Source organism: Microcebus murinus, chromosome 29 (genome assembly GCF_040939455.1).
Source record: "Microcebus murinus isolate Inina chromosome 29, M.murinus_Inina_mat1.0, whole genome shotgun sequence".
NCBI classification, from domain to species: domain Eukaryota; kingdom Metazoa; phylum Chordata; class Mammalia; order Primates; family Cheirogaleidae; genus Microcebus; species Microcebus murinus.
In genome coordinates, this window is record NC_134132.1 from 7,913,533 (window position 1) to 7,934,874 (window position 21,342).

Below are 21,342 nucleotides of genomic sequence, written 5' to 3' on the forward strand. Positions count from 1 at the left end.
CTTTCAAGGACAATCGTAACTGATCGGCAGTATGGATTAGCCTTCAACTTAACAGAACAACTTTATGCAATACTTCAAAAGGAAAATATAGATTATTCAATTGCTTTGGATGAATCAACCAATACTACTGACTTGGTGCAGGTTTTATACTTCATTTGTGTCATAATAGAAGATCTTCTTTGCTAAGAAGAGTTTTACTCATTTTGGGAACTCTTGTGAACAGAACACAGGAAATAGATATCTTCAACAACTTTCAAGATAAATGTCATGAGGTTGGACTGGGTTTGGTAAATTTAGTGAGGGAATGTACAGGTGGTGTACCTTCCATGACAGCAAAACATGAAGGGTTTATTGAAAAATAAAAAAAAAAAGTATTAACAGATCCAGATGCCCTCATTTCTTTCCATTTTAATTGCATCAGCAAAATCTCTGTGCTAAGGCTACTATTTTAAGTTACACTTTGCAACAAGTTATAAGTGTTATTAACTCTTAATATATGCATGCTGCAAATGCAACATGGCCTCGTCAGTTTCATAACATGCTAAAGTTGAAGGGTGAGGTATTCAGTGTAGATTTGCCTTATCATTCTAAAGTGTGTTGGCTATTGCAGGATAAGTGTTAGCCAAAATTTTATCTCTATGAGAACAGATAGTTAAATTTTATGAAGAACAAAATCATCAATGTTAATTATTTAAAGAAAATTTCTATAGGAATGCATTTCTGTGTGATATCATGTCAAATCAAAATGATCTGAATATTTATTTGCAGAGTAAAACTAAGTCTATATATGATATGTGGCAAAAAATCCAAGCCCTTCAAAATAAGCTATTTTTTTTCAAAACACTTCTTCAGAAAGAAATTTTGGATGGAACATTTTCCCCAGTTACCAAAGGTCATTGATGAGCAGGATAATATACGCAAATCATTTGAAGAATGTGCAGCTGTTAGAGGCCTATTAATTGGAGAATAGAATGATAGATCATTGACTCACATCATACTCAAATTAGCATTTCAGACTCACCTGGTTGAAATCACCAAGGTACCTAAAGAACTACTGATGGAATTGATTGAGATCTCACTAGATGGTATTTTAAATCATCAGTGCTAAGAAAGATCCAATTGAAATATGGAAAAATGCAGTACAATACACATGCCTTCAGCAACATGACTGAAAAATGCTTTCTTGCTTTTCAACCACTTATTGCTGTGAATCTACATTCTCTTAGGTAACTAAAATCAAGATGCCCTTAAGGTCACAAATGACTGATACCCATCTAGAGGATCTACTGAAACTGTGGATCTCCATGCTGCAACCAAATATTCAAATGCTTTCCAACAAAAAGCAGACACAACAAAGTCATTAAAAGGTTAGTCAACTTTAAAATTAACAAATAGTTTTCATTTTTTTAAACCGTTAGGTACATAGTAGTTATATTTTTACAAAATAATGTATATTTTTAAGTCTATCTAATTAAAGCTTCTTGAATGTGGCCTTCTTTGATTACAGCTAAATTAATGTGGCCTTCCAACATGAAAAGTTTCCACACCCCTGGAGTAGAGAATCTGAGTTTGGATAGCTCATTTAGAAGTTTTGCTCTGAAGGGGAGAGAATGTAAGTGGCTGTCATGAGAGGAGTATGTGGTCTTTGTGAAGGTAAGAGTGCTGTGATATAAGAGGTAGTGCAGCACATTTGCCTGCTATTGGGAAGGACATTGTAGAAAAGAATGAACTTAGGATTCATGAGTGTGTGTATGCACACACATGGTTGTGGGGGGATAATTAAGGAAACATGTATAGATGGCAGGGTGGCCTTAGATAAGCATGAAGATGATTTAAGCTCTGCCATGCAAGTTAAACAGAGTGGACAGGTACACATGCAACTAGGTGGGTATGCTGGTGATGGGAAAATGAGGCAGGTCAAAAACATTTAAAACAAAAGGACAACTCATGGCTAGAATGAAATCATCAGCCCCATCAACTATGCTAATGTCAGTTTTGGCAGGGCTATTACAAAAAAGGTCGTTGTCTCCAAATAATTAATATGGCTTGGAAAGTTTTCTTTATATCATAAGGGAGCACTATATTTAATCTTAATTTGGCCAGCCTTGATAAGAATCAAATCTTTAATTTTTTTGTATAGTTAACTCTCCCATAAAATGTTCAATGATGAGGTATCATTTTTCATATATCATACTGGAAAAAAGTGTTATAAAGTTATCACAATTTTAATTGTTGGCAAGATTGAGGAAAATGGTCACTGTTCCATACAGTGTGATTATAAATTGGTAACACCATGGGAAAAACAATGTGGTAATACCAGATATATGAATCATTAAAATATTAACCTTGTTCCAAAAATTTTACCTCTCAGAATCTATCCTACAGAATTACTTATGTATTTGCACAAAAACATGTGTGCAAGATTTTTATTTGAGCACTATTTGACAAAAAATGGAAACCTGTAAATACAGTCTAAAAATAACTACCCCAGTATCTACCCTTATATTTGTGTGATATAGTGGATGAAAATACGAACTTGTGAGACAGACATAAGTTTAAAGAGAGGTTCTGCAGCTATTGTAAATGGATTAAGTTCTTGATTTTTGTTCTCAGCTTGGTTGCTGTTAGTGTATAGAAATGCAATTGATGTTTGTATACTAATTTTATAACCTTAGGTTTTGCTGAATTCAAATCTAGGAGCCTTTTGGAGGAATCCTATAAGGAGAACTACAAATCATTGATGAAAGAAATCATAGACAACATAAACAAATGGAAAAACATCAGAAGCTCATGAATTGGAAGAATAAATATTGTTAAAATGACTATACTGTCCAAAGCAATATACAGATTCAATGCAAATCTGGTCAAAATATCAATGTCATTTTTATAAAATTAGAAAAAAAAAGTGTAAAATTCATATGGAACCAAAAGAAAGCTTGAATAGCCAAAGCAATTCTTAGCAAAAAGAACAAAACTGGAAGCATCACATTACCTGACTTCAAATTACAGTACAAGGGTGTAGTAATGAAAACAGCATGCCATTGGCATAAAAATAGACACATAGATCAATGGAACCAGATATAAAACCATATACCTATCACCAACTAATCTTCAACAAAGAAGATAAAAATATTCACTGGAGAAAGGACACTCTATTCATAAATGGTGCTGGGAAAACTGTACAGCTATATGCAGAAGAATGAAACCGGATCAATATCTTTCGCCAAACACAAAAATTTACTTTATTCAAATGTAAAAAAGGGAAAAAAAATTTAAAATTTTAAAAATCATAAAAAAATAAAATACAGACAGGTTCTGCCATTCATTATACAGATAAATTTGAAAAAAGTTGCTTAGTCTCTCTGAATTTTAGTTTTCTTATCAATGAATCAGGACTAGTAATAAATTGTTGAGTAAATTTACTGACCCAGCACACAGAAGAACATGGTAGATTCTCAGCAAACATTAGTTTCCACCTCTTTCCTTTAATTCATAACCATCATCCATTTAGACATTAAATGTTCTAATATAAATACTAGGAATACTTCCTAAATATTCTGTATAATTTTCACAGCACCAGTTAAATAAAGGAAAATTTTAATGTTACTTTTATGCAACTTTAATGAGTAAAGCACTATTATGCAAAACACTTAATTTTTATTATGCAAAACACTTAATGTTTATTCTTATAAGTACTAAATTCTCGAAAATGGTAAAATAAATGTGAGTCCTTTTCATTTTACATATGAATCCATCTGAATTTCTTTAGCTCTACTGAAACCCTTTGTTCCTCTTTACTTGTTCTATTATATTCTTGTACTATCAATTGTTAATGAAATTGGAGAGCATGTTTTGAAATGAGGCTCACTGTGACAGCATTTTATAAAAGAAAAAGGCAGTTAATACACTTGTACACTTTTATTAACCCATAAAATTATTTTTTAATATATCCTTTAGCCTTGCCTCACATTCTCATGATAAATTGATTATAATTTGGAATGAAAGTGTATGTTGCATATAGGGCGAAAAAGTAGAAATAGTCGTGCAATACTAAAAACATGCTTACTAGCATAATATTATTAAACTGAAGTAAATATGTTTTTATCAGTTGCTAGGTGTTTAATTACTAGCAAAACCATTTTAATCTTGCATTTTCAAATTTAATTGGATCTTTAATTGATAAAAAGTAAAAACTACTTGACATTTATTATGGTTTAACAATGTATGAAACAAATATATAGAGAAAATTATCATAAGTCAGTTGAAAACTACTAAGTGAAAACTTTAAGATATAGCAAATTTAGTATATATATTATACACATTACACTTGATATTACTTTAGTCTATTTTTATTCATCTTAATCTTTCTAGCAGGGGTGACAAACCATGTCAGTTTGCCAGGAACTGACAAGTTTTTGAAGACGTGAAATTTCATTGATAAAAGCAGGAAAGTCCCAGGCAAGCCAGGTAGTTGGTTACTCCAGTTTGTAGACACTTGACAAATGTTTGATAAATTAAGAAATGAAGGCCGGGCGCGGTAGCTCACGCCTGTAATCCTAGCTCTCTGGAAGGCCGAGACGGGCGGATTGCTCAAGGTCAGGAGTTCAAAACCAGCCTGAGCAAGAGCGAGACCTCGTCTCTACTATAAATAGAAAGAAATTAATTGGCCAACTAATATATATAGAAAAATTAGCCGGGCATGGTGGCGCATGCCTATAGTCCCAGCTACTCGGGAGGCTGAGGCAGGAGGATTGCTTGAGCCCAGGAGTTTGAGGTTGCTGTGAGCTAGGCTGACGCCATGGCACTCACTCTAGCCTGGGCAACAAAGTGAGACTCTGTCTCAAAAAAAAAAAAAAAAAAAGAAATGAAGACAAAGTTCTATACATGGTATAATTATAAATATTATACATGTTATTATTGCATAGAAAAGTTCTCAAGAGTAATGTATGCAGATTTTGTCAGTGACTATGTTAAGAAATAAGAAAAAATGTTTTTCATTTTTCTACTCTTTTACATATTAAAAGTTTTATATAATGAGATTTCATTTCCTATAAAAAATAATGGATTAAAAATACACCTGAATCTTGAGGAGTAGTTTGATATACTAATAAAATAAGGACCAGCCAAATATCTTGTCACAGTATTATAAGATAAAGACTTTTAAGCTACATGATAATTTTCTATAAATCATTATTGATCACCATTGGAGTCTGTGAGTCTACAAAGTAAATATTAAGTGGGAAATTTTAAATATAGATATTGCCCTACTATAAAATTATTATGATTAAAATTTATATAAATTAATATTTTCAGCTATTCTTTAAAGGTGTTCCTCTTTAGTATAAATAAAATGCTATTTAACCTTTTTAAGGTGAGTTTATACGTTTTTAAAGAAACAATAAATTATCTCATGCAATAATTCTTAATTATTTTTGAATCATGGACCCTTTTGACAATCTGCTAAGACCATGGACACTCTTCCCAGAAAAATACATGCACATATAAAATTCTGCAAATAATTTCACCTTTTTGAACAATAATACTAAACATATTTGCTATAAACACACCAAAGAAAATTAATTTCCTCTTTTTTGAGTATGTTATCTCATGTATGTGATGCAACACTGCCATTAACTGACACTGCACACATGTGGAAGCCTAACTTTCTTAAGTCAAGAACCCTCTAGTTACAACAGTCTCAATTAAATTTTAAAACAAGTCATACTTTAATTAGAAAAGCAAAGAAAATACAGAAGAACATGTTCAAAACTTCTACTTCACTGTGATGTGGAGAATATGACTGTCTTACCTAACCATGGATGAACAGAATTTAATATGTAAATTGTGAGTCAGTGGGAGATAATCTTGCATGATGGTTATTTTAATAATGAAATGTTTTCAATGTAACACACCATTCTAAATAACTGATTTTATTATAGGAAATTAAGAAATAATTTTAATTTTGGTTCAATTGCATTGATTTCAAGGGAGTAGGGCTGGGCTGGAACATTAGAGGATCTATCTAACCAAAGGATTGCTTCAGGGAAGCATGTTATTCAAATTAGTCTAATTATTCCAAAGTAGTTGAACTCATGGGGGAATAAAGCCACACCTTCTAGGAGCCACCAAGAGGGACTTGGGAAGAGAAGTCTGATGATATGGTTTGACAAATATTCCTGCAGTTCATAATATGTGATCAATAAAAATTACATTTTTTTCTTGTTCTTTTTCTGTTTTCCTTGAGCCGGTAAGAGTTAGATTTTCTGATTTTTTTTTTTTTTTTAAACACAAAGTGTCTTAATTGCTAAGCTAGTATGACATAAGGAGAAAGTGACAGAGCTAGAATTTCAATGCAGGTCTTCTGGCTGTGGAGCCTATAATGATTATTTCAAATTCATCATTTTATAGAAAAATAAACTGAGAGAGTGATAAAATGATTTGCTCAGTGTTCCCTAAAACTATCAGGCCTTCACCGCTGTGAGGCCAGGCCATTGCCTTCATTGCTATCAGTACAGCCCAAATCCATATCTTCTCCAACTTCCCTCAGCCACCTGAGGACAAGAATGTGCTACGTATAACAATTTCTTCCAAGAAACTCTTTCTAACAGTATCAGGACAAAATAATATGCATCCTCTTGCTTTTCATCAGTTAAAAACTTATATTTTTAAGTGCCTCTACTCTAGCGGTCTCTGACCCCACCAGGTAATTTTCTCACAAGAGGTTATGTAGACTTAGGGGGAGTCTTAGGACCAGGGCCCAGGTTTTTCCAGCTCCTGTAGCTTACTTTTCTGACTATACCAAACTTTCAGCTCATACCTTACTAGCAGATATCAACCGCTTTCACTTGGAGATAATGGATAATGCTTCCGAACTCACTGGCTCTTTCGCTGCCCTGACACATAATGATTTTGTTGTGAAGTGGTAAGCCAAAATTTTGCCACAGAATTGCTACTGTATCATATGACACATCCCAATATTAATAGGTATAGTGCCTAAGTTGAATATAGAAATATTATTTCAAAGACAGAAATATCAAACACAATGAGGCTATCTGATAATCACCAAGACAGCAGCATGTAGCTAAAGTATGAAAGATAAGCCTCTTTCAAAGCTTTCAGAGTTTTAGCAGTGCGGTTAGCTTTTAAATAGCCACATTTGTTAAGAGATAATCCTCTGGATAAGATGGCCTGTTCACCGACTGCCCATCTGGTGAGAATGTGAGAGACAGGAGCAGAAAGGGTCAATTGGAGAAGGAGATGAATTTGCTGCCAGCCTGACACTTGCGGCGATGCATTTAGACTCTCATATTCGCTAAAAGACATTAGACCTACTCTGACGGCTGCCAGAAGTCGTAATGACCTCTTGTAAGTACATTATCATTTCAGACCTTGAAAATATCTCAGAGAAAGGTAATTTGCTAGATGGAATCAGAGTGATCTAAAAGAGTTTGGGATTTCCTGGCTTCTGGTTTCTCATTCCCTATCTCCAACATGTAGGACGAGGATATTTAGCTCATCACTCACCAGACAACTTCAAGAATTTACAATGAAGTACAAATGTATGCTGTAGTGTAAGGTTAACTTGTTTCCTCACATGATAGACCCAGACTCAGAAATGTTACTGTTTTACCTGATTTAAAGAAAAGATACACAAGTATACATACATGTACACATGGGCAAGCATATGTATAATATGATATATGCTATGATATGCTATAAAATTAATAATTGAAAAAGTTTTTAGTAGCAAAAATTGAAGTGAGGTTAATGTTTCTCAATTACATAACCATATGTTACCATGTTTATATTAGAAGAAACTTTTTACAAACAATAACAGGTTTCATTACAGTATGTAATAGCAATGATAAGTGGACCATCCAGTCTTTCAAAACTAAGAAATATAAAAGATAGGAGAAATTCTGGCATTATTCATTAAGCCCAGATAGCTTTGCATATTGTAGCATTACTCTGAGAAGTATAAAAGAGAGGGAAAATGGTAGAGTTGTTCAATTACACCCAGATATTCTAGCATATGGTAGCTTACAGTACAATAATTTCCAGATGACATGAAATGTATCAAAGCAAATGTCATATATAGTTCAGAGAATCAAGAGATTGAATATATTAAACTTTAATAGCATTATATAACAATTATGTTATTACTATATAAAAATTGGTATTGTAAAATTCTTGCTTATATGAGGCCCTGCCTTATTACTTCACTTCTATTAAAATCACTTCTCTAACTTTGAAAGATAAATTAAAATTCCATATCTCTTTCTTAGAAACCAGCTCTCCTTACAATGGTTTCAAAAATAAAAACAATTAAAAAGAACATATATAAACCATCTAGCACAGTGCTTGTCAATGGCCAATGCTCAATAAAATTTGTATTTTCTCCCTCCTCACCACCTCTGCCAACAACTCCACTCAAACACACAAAGGCCTTTTTATTTACATATATGAAAGGGAGAAGTAGAAAAGGGGAAAGCAACAAAAGAAGAGAGGTTTGAGTCCCTGTGAGGACAAGTGAGCTAAGAATCTCACTTCTATTGATAAACATAGAATTTGCACACACTGGGAAGAATGAAGTATCTCTGCTCCCTAGAGAATGTTCCCACACTTAAGTGTTGAGATATTATGCTTTGCTGCAATTCTCAAATGAAACCTGTAAGGAAAGTCAAAGAGCAAACCTTTCATTCCTTCAGAGACAGCTGTGTGTTAGCTAATGCTTAACAAATGGCTTACTGAAAGAAAATATTTGTTTGTACAATTTGTCGATTTCTGTAGTGTAAATATTCCTGCCATGGCTGGGTATCTAAGTGAAGTCAATGAACAAAGACCTAGGGAAAATGCACTCCAAGCCTTGATAAGCTGGCTTCCACACACACTGTGTAGCAGGGCCCATTCAGTGGGTTCTCACAAGATTTGATTGCATCCAGGGAATATACCAAAACACTTTTGTTGGCATAAATGTGAAAGACTGTGCCATTTGCTTTTATGACATAGCCTTTCATTAACTTGAAGTATTAGCGAATTTGGAGTACCAGTTCTATATGGTACATTTTTTGAATATCAGTTGAGTGCTGGTCTTTCTAATAAAATATGAGAATTAAAAACAATGATATTTTAAAGTGCAAATCATATTTTACATGGTTTTGTGGAATTAATGTCTAATACTAAAATCACTGAATTTATAAAACAAACTGGAATTTAAGATTAAATATCTATCTAGCCTAATGATGTTCTGTGCATCATGGCTGACTGTTTCAATTTACTTTTTCCTTCCTCTCTTTGTGCGTATACTCCAATTTCCTTATTTAAATGCAATTCTGGATTGGTTTCCACAGCCTTGAAAAGGTAAAAGGACATGTCTTCAACCATCTGCAAATTCCAAGGACAATCTCATTGTATCCTCAGACATTTGAGGAAAGGAAACAAGAAAAGAGCAGAAGTTTCCTTCGACCAGCCCCTGAAAGTTACATGATGATTGGACAATCAAATCAGTTGTATTCAGTAATATTTATAATTTTAAGTTCTTTTCTGGGACTATCCTGGAAAAATTTGGAGTTTATGTTATTCTTGAAAGAAGAAAACATACATTTGATTCATATCATATTTAGGTCATAGTAAAAATCTAAGATCACAAGTTCTTGCATATCTTATAAACTGCTTTATATCTAGGACCCCCAAAAAATGTTTACCTAGCTCATAGTGGATGCTCAACAAATATTTATTGAATAAATAAATTAATTCTATGTTTCGTTGTCTTTGGAATTGTCCAAACTTCACAGAGTAATCATTGACCTGAGATCCAAAAAAAAAAATTGAGGCAATCATTTTCTTAAATGCCTAACCATCCTTCTCCAAATTGCCTATGTACAGAATACAATATAGTGCCTATTTATTATTCAAATTGAAGTGGGATATACGAGAAGTATTTTTCTCAGTTGAGAAAAACATTAGACCCACATGAAATACAGAGGCAGAGATGGGGTTCAATGATAATTTTAATTTTTGGTAAAAATTATTAAAATCATTATACTAGTTGTTATTAAAATAGTTTTATAATAGCAATCTTATAATCATACCATAAGTTCATATAGACTAAGAGACAGACCTGAGTAGGAACAAGCACATATAAAGTTCACAAATATAAGACAAAAGAATACTGTAAATTCACTCAGAAGGTAACTCCATTCCTCATGAGGTTTTTTTTGAAAATGTTATAGTTGTTTCAAGTACTTACAATACTTGATTTTTCAAGAATAGCCAAAAGGATTTTATATCAATCATCTTGGGTAATTCCTTTATAAATATTATTGTAGATGCAAAATCAAGTAGATACAAAAAGAAGGAAAAAATACTCTCAGGAAAGCTAGCAAATCTTTTACAAGACCATCTGTTCCAAGCTCAAGGCACTATAATTCAATGGCTACACAAATGCTGCATTTAATTTTTCAACCTGAGCATATTGATTATTTTTATCTAATATGCTGCAGAGTGAAGCCAGTAAGCCTTACTCTAAAAGTAGCTAGCTGCAATGGAAAGTGACAAGAGTTTTATTACTGCTAGAAGGTACATATCAGAGCTCTGGGAAAAATTACAGATATCCAACGCAAAGAGGTCATAAAAATTTATGAGACACAACAAAGAGGAGAAAAGGCACACAGCAGCAGGAAAGGTGACAATTCTGAAAGGAATCTCAAATATAAGTTTAATGATGTTCAATCTGTGACATTTCATTATTATCTTCTAGTAAATATAGGGGAGAGGTAGAAGCATTTATTGCTCACTGGACCACAAAAATCCATTATTTTGCAGGTAAAATCAAAAGCAGTCAAATCAAAAGCAGTAAGCATATGTGATCCAAGCTTAAATGAAAATTTTGACAAATAAAGATAAGTTTCACTAACGTGTCCTAATTACTCCTCGTTATATAGAAACCACAAAATGTAATTGCAAAATGTAATACTGAAAATGAGGGAAAATGGGAAAACTATACTATCAGTGCTTAGCTAGTATATGAAATAATTTGACACATTTGGGACTCTGGTGGTCATAAGATTGTCACACTACTTGTGCATCCAGAAATGATCAAGTAGTGTGAGAAAGGAATCTGAAATTGTTATGAAGCAATAGTTATCATCCACTTCCAGGAGTGTCACTAGAATCTCCCCAAATTTTACAGTTAACAGTTGTACCACTCACAAAAGTGGTTTGGAAAAGTCTAAATACCTTATGAGACTGGCACAATTTCAGATAAATTATGAAAATGTAAAGATACTTGATCTGAAAGTAACCTAGTTTTTAAAATGGCTTACCTTCTTCTACGTGATGCAATTTTCTACAGGAAAGGAGTCATCATAATTGGGTATTCCAACTGAGTTTTCCTTATTATTACAAAGGTGTAGGGCCAGGAGACCAGAGTGCAACTTAACATTGCTAATGTACCTCTAATTCCCCTTAGAGTTCTTGATATAAAATATTGGAAAAATACATTTTTGCATTAAAAAGATAACTCAAAGAATGTAAGTCTACATGTCCTCTAATGTGGTAAATGTTTTTTGTTTGTTTGAGTTTGTTTTTAAGAGTGAATTTCAAAATGTCATTTGGATTTAATTTCTAACTTTTGTGTATTTGTACTCAGACTTAAATTACTTACAGGTGTATCTTTCATTTTCCTGATACATTTTGGTTCTTTTAAATTACGTTTTTATTCATTAATTTTCTACAACCTTTGCCAAGCTCTAAAAATCTTTTTAAGAAACTCAAATCCACAAATGTATAGCAGGTCTAAAAGGATTTCCCTTCCTTTATAATTGTTTCCTACCCTATACTTAGCAACATTCTTTAATTTTGTTTACTGTTCATAAACAAAACCAACCTGAGGAATTAGACACATATTCTATTTACCTTTTGGGTGGTTAAATAGCATTAATCATTTTCATGGAGTTGATTTTCTTAATTTCCATGGTGTGGTCTTTGTAAGTTAATGATATCTAATTTACACCACATTTATTCCAGTTCATGATTTCACATATATTGTTAGCTTGATAGATTACCATGTGTTTCTCTAAGATTCATAAATAAAGAATATAGTAATTTTTAGTATACATTTTTCCCAAGAGAGTCTTGATAATCTATACATTTCCTTATAAAAAACTGTTTATTGAATCTTTGAATATAGTCATTAGCATTGCAAACTATTAATGTGATTATAAAAGACCCGAAAGAGTCTGAGCTTTAAATTTAGACAGAGCCAAAGTTTCATCCCTACTCTCTGTGTAACTTGGGCTAACTGCTTAATATCCATGAGTCTCAGGTATTTTTAGCCCTTAAAAAATAATAAGTCAATAATATTCAACTTGCAGAGTTGTTGTCAGTAGTGGGGAACTATATAAAGAGTTTAGCATAATTCCTAGCATACTGAGTAGACATTCAATGTGGTTATCATTATCATCATTATTATCTACTTTTCATGATAGCAATTTTATTACAGTATTCTTTAGTTTGTGCTGGAATAATTTGCACTGAAATATATTCAGATTGTTTTTTCGAGAGCTATTGCTCTGTCTTAATTTTACTTTTATGGAGAATAATGAAAATAATGTTTGTATATTTTCAGAAGTCATCACCAAGCCCTTTTCTTTTGTTCTTTCAATTAGGTCTCTAAGTTTATAAAAGTGTTGTTCTTTCTTTCTTTATTTATTTTTATCTTTAGTCATTTCAAATTATCATGATTTGGGGTGTCACATGTGCAATGTGAATATATCCATACTTGAGATTTATTATTTATAACACATTGATAATATACAGAAAATGTTTCTAAGATTAACGTCACACTATTTTGGATCTACATACCTTTGTCATACAATAACATTAAGAAGGTTACTTTAAAAATATTAAAGTAAGAACTTAGCCTATTTCTACTTCCGTTTGTTATCAAATGTCTTTACTTTATTTGATTACTTTGAAAGTATTTCCCAAAGCCAAATAAGTGCTATGTTCTTTCTTAACAGGGAGATTTCAGTAAATTCCTCTCATTTAAGTTTTTTTCTTTTAATTTCTGATGCCTTCTTCTTAATAAAGTGAAACTTTTCATAAATGCTGCTGTAATCTTGAAACACTTTTTGTATGTTTTATGTTTCTTTCATATGAACTAAATAAAATGCATAGAGATTTTTTAGTCTTAGTTCAATTTATAAAACATTCAGTAAAAAGGTATAGCACCTGCAAGTCATAAGTATATGTCATCAGAATAAATTATGATGAATCATGTGAACAATTCTGGCTTAGAAGTTATCAGGTTAATATTATGCTATTACAGTGCAGCAGATGCATATATTGGTGTATAATTTATTTGGAGGGGTCACAAAATGGTCACTTTTTATTAAAATTAGCTCTGACATGATAGAAAATATTTCAAACCAGAACATCTGTGTTGATAATTATTAAAATGACATTAAATACTAACTATACATTAACTTCGACAGCTTAAAATCCATCATATCTTTTTTACTGGGATTTGAAAACCTTGAGAAAGTCCAACTTAAATGTTATGCTCTCTTAGTGAAGCTGTCACCACCTCATTCATAAAAGCTACATTATCTTCATCTCCCTCTCATTCTATTTTGTGCAACATTTTACATGTACACATATACAAACATATGCATACATATGCATATATACACACATATACATATACATACACAGATATAAAATAGTTATGGGAATTTTATATATAAAGTTAATTGTTTGATTATTTGTTTACAAATTGAAGTTGGCCTAAATTTTACATTACATACTATTATCAATATTTGGGGACAATTCAAAATAGTTTGATGCTAATTTTGAGGATGTATCTCCTCATGTATCAGTTATGCCTTTTCTCTACAGAAATTCCTACAGTTCTCAAATGCTACATGGTTTCTTGTGGCATTTTATTCATTCCACACTTATGGTATTTATTCTATTATTGTTACAATTTATCCCTTTACTTTTCTATAACCTCCCGGGGATTTTGAGTACCTCTAGGATGGGGATCATAATTTAAGTCATTACATAAAATCATGATTAATATCTCTGGTGTCTATAAATTGGATTATCCAATTTAAACATAATAGATATTATGATTGGTGGCTTCTAGGATGGCTCCCAATGATCCTTGAATCATGATTGTGCAGTCCCCTCCCCTCAAGTCACTGGATCTAGTAACTTGTTTCTAATGAATAGAATATGGCAGAAATAAAGGGATGCCACTTCCAAGATTAGACTATAAGAGGACTCTGGCTTCTGTCCTTGCTTGCCCTTTCTTGTTGTCTCTCTTGCTCATTCTTAAGGAAATGAGTTGCTATGTTGTGAACTGCCTTATAGAGAGGTTCCTACTGGTCTTCTGCCACCAACCAGCAAGGAACTAAAGCCTGTAATCCCACAGACCATGAGGAACCAAACCCTACCCACAACCACCTGAATGAGTTTGGGAATGGATTCTTTACCAGTTGAGTCTTGAAATCCTTTCAGCCCTGATCAACATACTTTAACTGTAGCTTTGGGGACAAACCCTGAGCCACAGGCAACTTGGTAAGTCACTCCTAGATTCCTAACACACAAAAACTATGACATAATAAATGTTGCTGTTTTAAGTTGCTAAATTTTGAAATATGTTACATAGCCATAGACAACCAATATACTTATTGAATAAATGAATTGCTCAACCAATTAGTGCAAATTTTAAGACCGTAACACATTATGGAACTCCAGACAAATGTCACATCACAGAAATTCCTTAACCACCTCATAAGGAAGCACAAAATATAGCTTCTATGTGATATTAGCAGATAACAAATTAAATATCATCTCCCTTATACCCATCATTTTTAGTACCATATAGGTTTTGGATTTTCACAGTGATAATTAAAGAGTTGGATTTTGCCAAGTTCCACAAGTATATTTTTTCTTTTAATCTCCTGAAAAAAAAATACCATCTCTTAAGTTTAAATTCAAACATTAATAAAATGTTTCTCAAATCACACCATCTCATTAGAAGAACAGATTTGTGATGAGCATTTTTTTAGCATCAGTGGGATTTATCATAAACATAATTGCTGGAGCAATGGGAACCTCAGTGTCCTGGCAATTCCATTGAATGCACATAACTAGTTGGAGTACAATTTCTCAGCAAAGCCGTCATATGGAAGAGTTACTCCCATATCTTGTACTGGGGCTGTGCCTTCTTTAATAATGAGGAATTTCAAATCTTAGTTCCTTTTCTAAAAAAACATCCATTAGTCACAGTATCTTAGAGATTCAGATTTCTTATTTGTAAAATTAATATAATAATAGGTTCCTTTTAGAACCAGGATAGTTGGCACAAAATTCGTGTTTAATAAATGCTAATTAATATGAATCAATTCTAAATAGATACCATAATCTTTGTAAAGGTCCCATCCTTTGTAGAATCTATTTTTAAACTTCACTCATTAAACCCTGTTCAAGGATAAACAATTTTCTAAATAATTCCTGGAACATTTCAGGTTCTGAGGCTATTTGGGATTCAGGGAACAAAAAAAGAAAGAAAGAAAAGATTCTATACCACTCAGAGTTTCTGTTAGTTCATCAAGTCCCCTGAATTTTCTAAGTGCTCTAAACTATATTAAGTAGTGAATATGTGAGGAGAGACTTTATCTTTCTATTTTCATTTTATAAAGCTTTACAATGTAAATTACTTTATTGTTATATAGTATTTATGATACTTAGCCCTGCTGTTTCTGCCTTTTTGAACAGTTTATATTTTGAAATAATTTTAGAGTTAAGAAAAGTTGCAAATATATGTAGCACAGAGTTCACATGTACCCCTCACCTGGTCGACTTTAATACTAAGTTATATAATCTGATCACAATTCTGGAAACCAGGAAATTAACATTGGCACAGTATTAAACAGTGGTATGCTGCTAAAGCACACCAAGGATGGGAGGGAGGTCCTGGATTTACAGTATTTGCCAATTTCCTCGTTTGTCTACTGCTACCATGGCCAACTTCAACCCACCAACACAACATTATCCGACATGAAGTTGGGAAGTGAGGTACAGAATTGGCATGTGCCAGCTAGTAAAAGCTGGCTGTAGCATGAAGTACAGTCTTTATTTGAATTTTCCCATTTCACCGAATGTCTTTTTCTGTTCTAGGATCCCAAGCTACATTTAGTGTTGGGTCCTCTTAGTCTCCTCCTCTCCTCTGCAACAGTTCATCAGACTTCCCTTTTATTTCATGTTCTCGACAGTTTTGATGAGTAGTGGTCAGCTGTTTTATAGAATCTTTCTCAGTTTTGGTTTCTCACAATTAGATTGGATTATGCAGCATGGGCAAGAAGACACCACAGAAGTGATGCTATGTCCTTTTCAGTGCATCATATCAGTATACATGAGATAAATAAGTCTTATTACAGATGGTATTAAGCGTGACCAACTGCTTGATAGGTTTCTTTACTGTAACACTCCAGTTCTCCTTTTAGTAACTGACAGCTCTTTGAGGGGGAAGATATTTGAGACTATACTAATATCCTCCTATCTTGTTTCTTCTCAAATGCTTGTCCACTGCTTTCAACATTCAACAGTAGATCTTATCTGCAATAATTATTACAGTGGTGCTGAAATATCCCTGTAGTTAGTGTCTACCTAGATAAATTAAGTAGACCTTAGTCAAGGTTTTCAGATTACTTATTTACCTCTTCTATAAATTCATATTGTCTAATAAGTCTCTAATAGAAGGGCACACTAAAAAAGGGGTAGGCAGGCTTTTCTGCTAGAGCACTGTTTATTTTTGTCAATGATAAAGTTTTTTTTGAGGTCTTATGGGCTAACAGGAAACAAAACTGGACTTGAAAGGAGCAATGACCTGCAATGAGTAGCTTGGAATTTTCTGCCAATAACTCAACATGTAACTTTGGACAAGGTATGTATCATATTTTATTTTTTTTTATCTACAAAATAAGACACTTCAATTAGATTATCTGTAATGTCCCTTCCTATTAAAAGAAAGTATAGTTATTTATTTTTTATAAAGGACCAAAATTTATTGGGATAATTTACTTTCATAATAAGCCAGTTTAAATCATATGTACAAAAATTGTTATCCTTCCATTTCTCTCATATGTGCTTATTTGCCTGTCTGAATTACTGAAAACTCATACTGTTCCGCTAGTACATTTTTCCTTTGCCACCATGGAATTATATCAGTCTGTGAGGATAAACAGAAAATGCAAAAAGCCTGTCACTAACATGGCTTCCTCAGAGATTTTGAATTTATTACCCTAAGAAGAGTGAAAGCTCAAATAGCTTTTCATTGCAGAAAAAAATTTTACATGTAATTTTCTGTGATATAGCTTGTTTACTCCTTGTTGGAAAAAGATTGGGCCATAGATTTTTGTGTCTTCCACACCTAGAACAGTTTGCTCTGTCATTAGTGGTACAGCTAATATTTGTAATGACCATCAATTTAGGTACTATGTATAGCATATCTTTTAGCTTCTGACGTAAAAGTAACCATTTCTGTCATGTTGCAAGGGAGGAGAGCATGACCAAGGAAGTTAATAATTTTCCCAAGGAAACATGGCTAGTAAGTTACTTTGCTGGGGTTCAAATATTGGTATCTGGGCCAAGCACGGTGGCTCACGCCTGTAATCCTAACACTCTGGGAGGCTGATGCAGGAGGATTACTTGAGATCAGGAGTTTGAGACCAGCCTGAGCAAGGGTGAGACCCTGTCTCTACTAAAAACGGAAAAATTAGCCCAGCATGGTGGTGTGTGCCTCTAGTCTCAGCTACTCGGGAGGCTGAGGCAGGAGAATCACTTGAGCCCAGGAGTTTGAGGTTGCTGTGAGCTAGGCTCATACCACTGCGCTCTATCTAGCCCAGGTGACAGAGCCAGACACCATCTCAACACACACACATACACACACACACAAATTGGTGTCTAAAGTTTGAAACGTGAAGTTTACTAGTTTATTCCATTTCATCAGAGTAGGCATTTTTTTGTATTTTGGTTGATGATGAAATAATTTGGGGTATAGTCTCATAGTATCTACAAAGCTAAAGTCACAATGGACTTTTTTTATAAATATATTTTTTTTCAAATTGAATATTTTATTAACATGGTAGTTGTCTTAGTAACATGTGCACACACACTTGCACACTCAGAATGATCTGAACAAAGGACTTTTAAAATACTTGAACATAAAGACTTTGTCAAGTTAACTGCTATTTCTCAGTACCCAAAAAAACAGGTATAAAGTAGACTTTTAATAAATGTTTCACTTCTTTTTAAGTCATTGGATGAATTATTCCCAACATAGACTTTTATGAGACTTTGTTGAAAGTATTTTACCTCTAATTAATGTATATAATATTATTCCTAAACTTTCTCACTTTCAGATGTATCAAATTTTGTCTTGATATTGACATGAATTATAAATATGGTCCTTCCTTCTTCAGATACTTTTCCCTTGCGGATAATGAATTTGAAAATTGGGGCTTAGATATGACATTTAATCTATAGTCCATCAACACTGATCAATGCAAAGCAGATTCAGGGAAGTAAGTGATCCATGTCCCCAAGCAAATATAAAAATCTATTTTATCTGCTCCACCAATACATGCCTTGGCTGTGCTATATTTTCACTTTTCTTTCATTCTTTGAAAACTGCTCATAAGTCATCTACATGAGGGTGTAAAGATTAAGCAGATGGTGAATTGAGAGCTGCTTTAATGAAAATGTATTATAGATGCTTTCCTCCTCAGAAGTAGAAACTATCACATATATAATCTATGGCAATATTTCAGTCAGCTTCTATAATTGATGGATAACTTCAATAGGAAGTTTAACTCTGGAAGATGACTTGTGTTTGATTGACAACATCTGACTCACTTATGAGTGGAATATTTCTCAAATATGTTGGAATGTTGCAGTTCACCTTTGGGTATGAAAAGAGCATAATGTCTTAACCCTCATGGTAGAAAAAGTCTTCAAAAATGTTACCTTCATTCATCCTGAAAATAAAAATCATGCAACTAGATCACTTTCCTGTCATGCTTTCAGGAAAGAAGAGGAGAAAGAAAGGGAGAATATCAATCAAGAAGACCATATGAATATTTTTATCCTTATTTTGAATTGAATTATTCCTTCTTACAAGACTACAATTAATTATAAAATGAGAAATTTTAATAAGTAACCATAAACTTCTCATTTATCAAAGATTATTTGATGACTCCAATATAAAAATACTAACATACTAATAAGTATACTAATAATACTAGTATGTAAAAATATTACATACTAATATATGTACCAAATGATGTAAATGCCTCATGAGGTTACTGCTATGGTTTGAATGTGTCCCCTCCAAAATTCAGGTGTAGTTAATGTAATGGTATTAAGAGGTGAGGCCTTCGAGAAGTGATTAGACCATGAGGGCTCCTCTCTCATAAAAGGGATGAGAGTTCCTTATAAAGGGCTATAAATAGTGGGAGCTGGCCCTTGCTTGGCCTTCTGTCTTTGGCCATGTGATGATGTAGTAAGAAGGCCCTGACCAGATGCTGGTACCTTGATGTTGGAGTTTCCAGCCTCTAGAAATATGAGAAATAAATTTCTGTTCTTTATAAATCACCCAGTCTGTGATATTCTGTTATAGCAGCAAAAACAGACTAAGATAAATACTTTTATAAAAATCAAAACTAAGTGTAATACTACCCTGAATTTCCTTTATCACCTCAAATGTTCCCATTAACATTGCTTTCTGTGTTAAATCACTTTATTCAATTCATACACACTTCTTTATCTACTCCTAGACAAAAATCTTCCTGAAACCTTTACTTTTCATGTGAGGGGTATTTTCCTTCCTATCTGTGATTGACAAGTGATACTTTGCTTCCTATTCCCAGAGCTAATCCAGTCCGATCCATAACCTCTATTTCCTGCCAATGACAAGACATGCTTCCTCCCTGCTTGGAGATCTTCAGAAGAGGATGAATACTGTAACTTTTGTGTCCCCCCCCAAAGTAAATTAGTCTTTGTTAATGGGTCTTAATTAATGAGTCCTTGTTAAATTGAAAACTGAAGGTTTTTGTTCTGTGATTATCTGCAACTTTTATACACTATTCTGCTTAACATCTATTCTTATTTTATTTCTCCACACAAGACTTTAGCTAAAGACACATGACAGGGCAAACTTTTTACAATAAAAGGAATCTGAATAGCCATGGAGGCAATGTGGAGAATGCAATGAGTAAAGAAAATGCAAGAGCAGGCAGAAGGCTAGTGCAGAAATTCAAGTTAAAGATGATAAGGAAAATAACTAAGGCACTGAGGATGGGGATGACAAGAAGAAAGCAGAAGAATCAGAATTTGGGACAAATCAGATGTGGAAATTAAAATGGGAAGTGTAAAGAAAGATTCTATTGTTTTTAGCAGTTAAGCAGGTTATTCAATAGAATCTGAATAATTTTCTAATCAATCAAATAATATTAGCAGTCAGCTAAAGTGACATTTTTGTAGTTTAACCTGAACTCATTTCAACTTTTTCATTCTAAAACCATGTAAATACATTTATATGGAATCTTTATATTACATTTATTCAACTTAGAGTATTATATGGTTTGCAATATCATATGTTTATCAGAAATATCAAGAACTGATGTTATTGTAGAAAGGCCTGAATTTGAGACGATCTAGTTTGGAATTAGCCACAACCTTTTTTCTTCCTTTCATTTTGACCATTTCACAGTTCATTATCACATCTAACAGTGGAAATGTTGGGTAGGGGAGTAAAAAATTAGACTCCTACTTATCACACTAGGTGTTGATTCCTGAGTCACCTTTTTTAACAGCACTTTAAACTGTGAAGTTCCTTTTCTGTAAAAACTGAAACTAAACTTTCCATATGTCAGCATCATCCGGGCTAGGCAAATTCAGCAACTCTTACATCCACACTGCACACTTTAAAATCATTTCCAGTTCTTGATATGCGTAGACATGAGTTTTCACAGCTTAACAAAGAGTTCAGATGGAAATAATGAAAAAAAGTTATTCATTTTGTTATTGGTCTCTGTACCGTATTGACTAGCTGTGATTTTAGAGAATGTATTCCCAAGATTTTCTTGAATTATTAAGACCATGTTTCTCTAGAACTCTTGGGAATCATCATATGTATTTATACAGTAAATATAAGCAACAATAATTGTTCCTATAAATTCAACTTCAGCTCACTGTATATGATTTGTTGTTGATACAGGCACTAAGAAATTGCATTAACTTTTAATCTGTAAAGATACCATATAAAGAGACGAA

The 21,342-nt window shown here is 33.1% G+C and overlaps 1 protein-coding gene across 2 annotated transcripts in view; it reads right to left on the reverse strand.

The window, feature by feature from the left end:
- The window catches only part of GRID2 (glutamate ionotropic receptor delta type subunit 2), a 1,185,302-nt gene that overhangs the window by 660,274 nt on the left and 503,686 nt on the right, over positions 1 to 21,342 (reverse strand). The gene's annotated exons all lie outside the window — the stretch shown is intronic.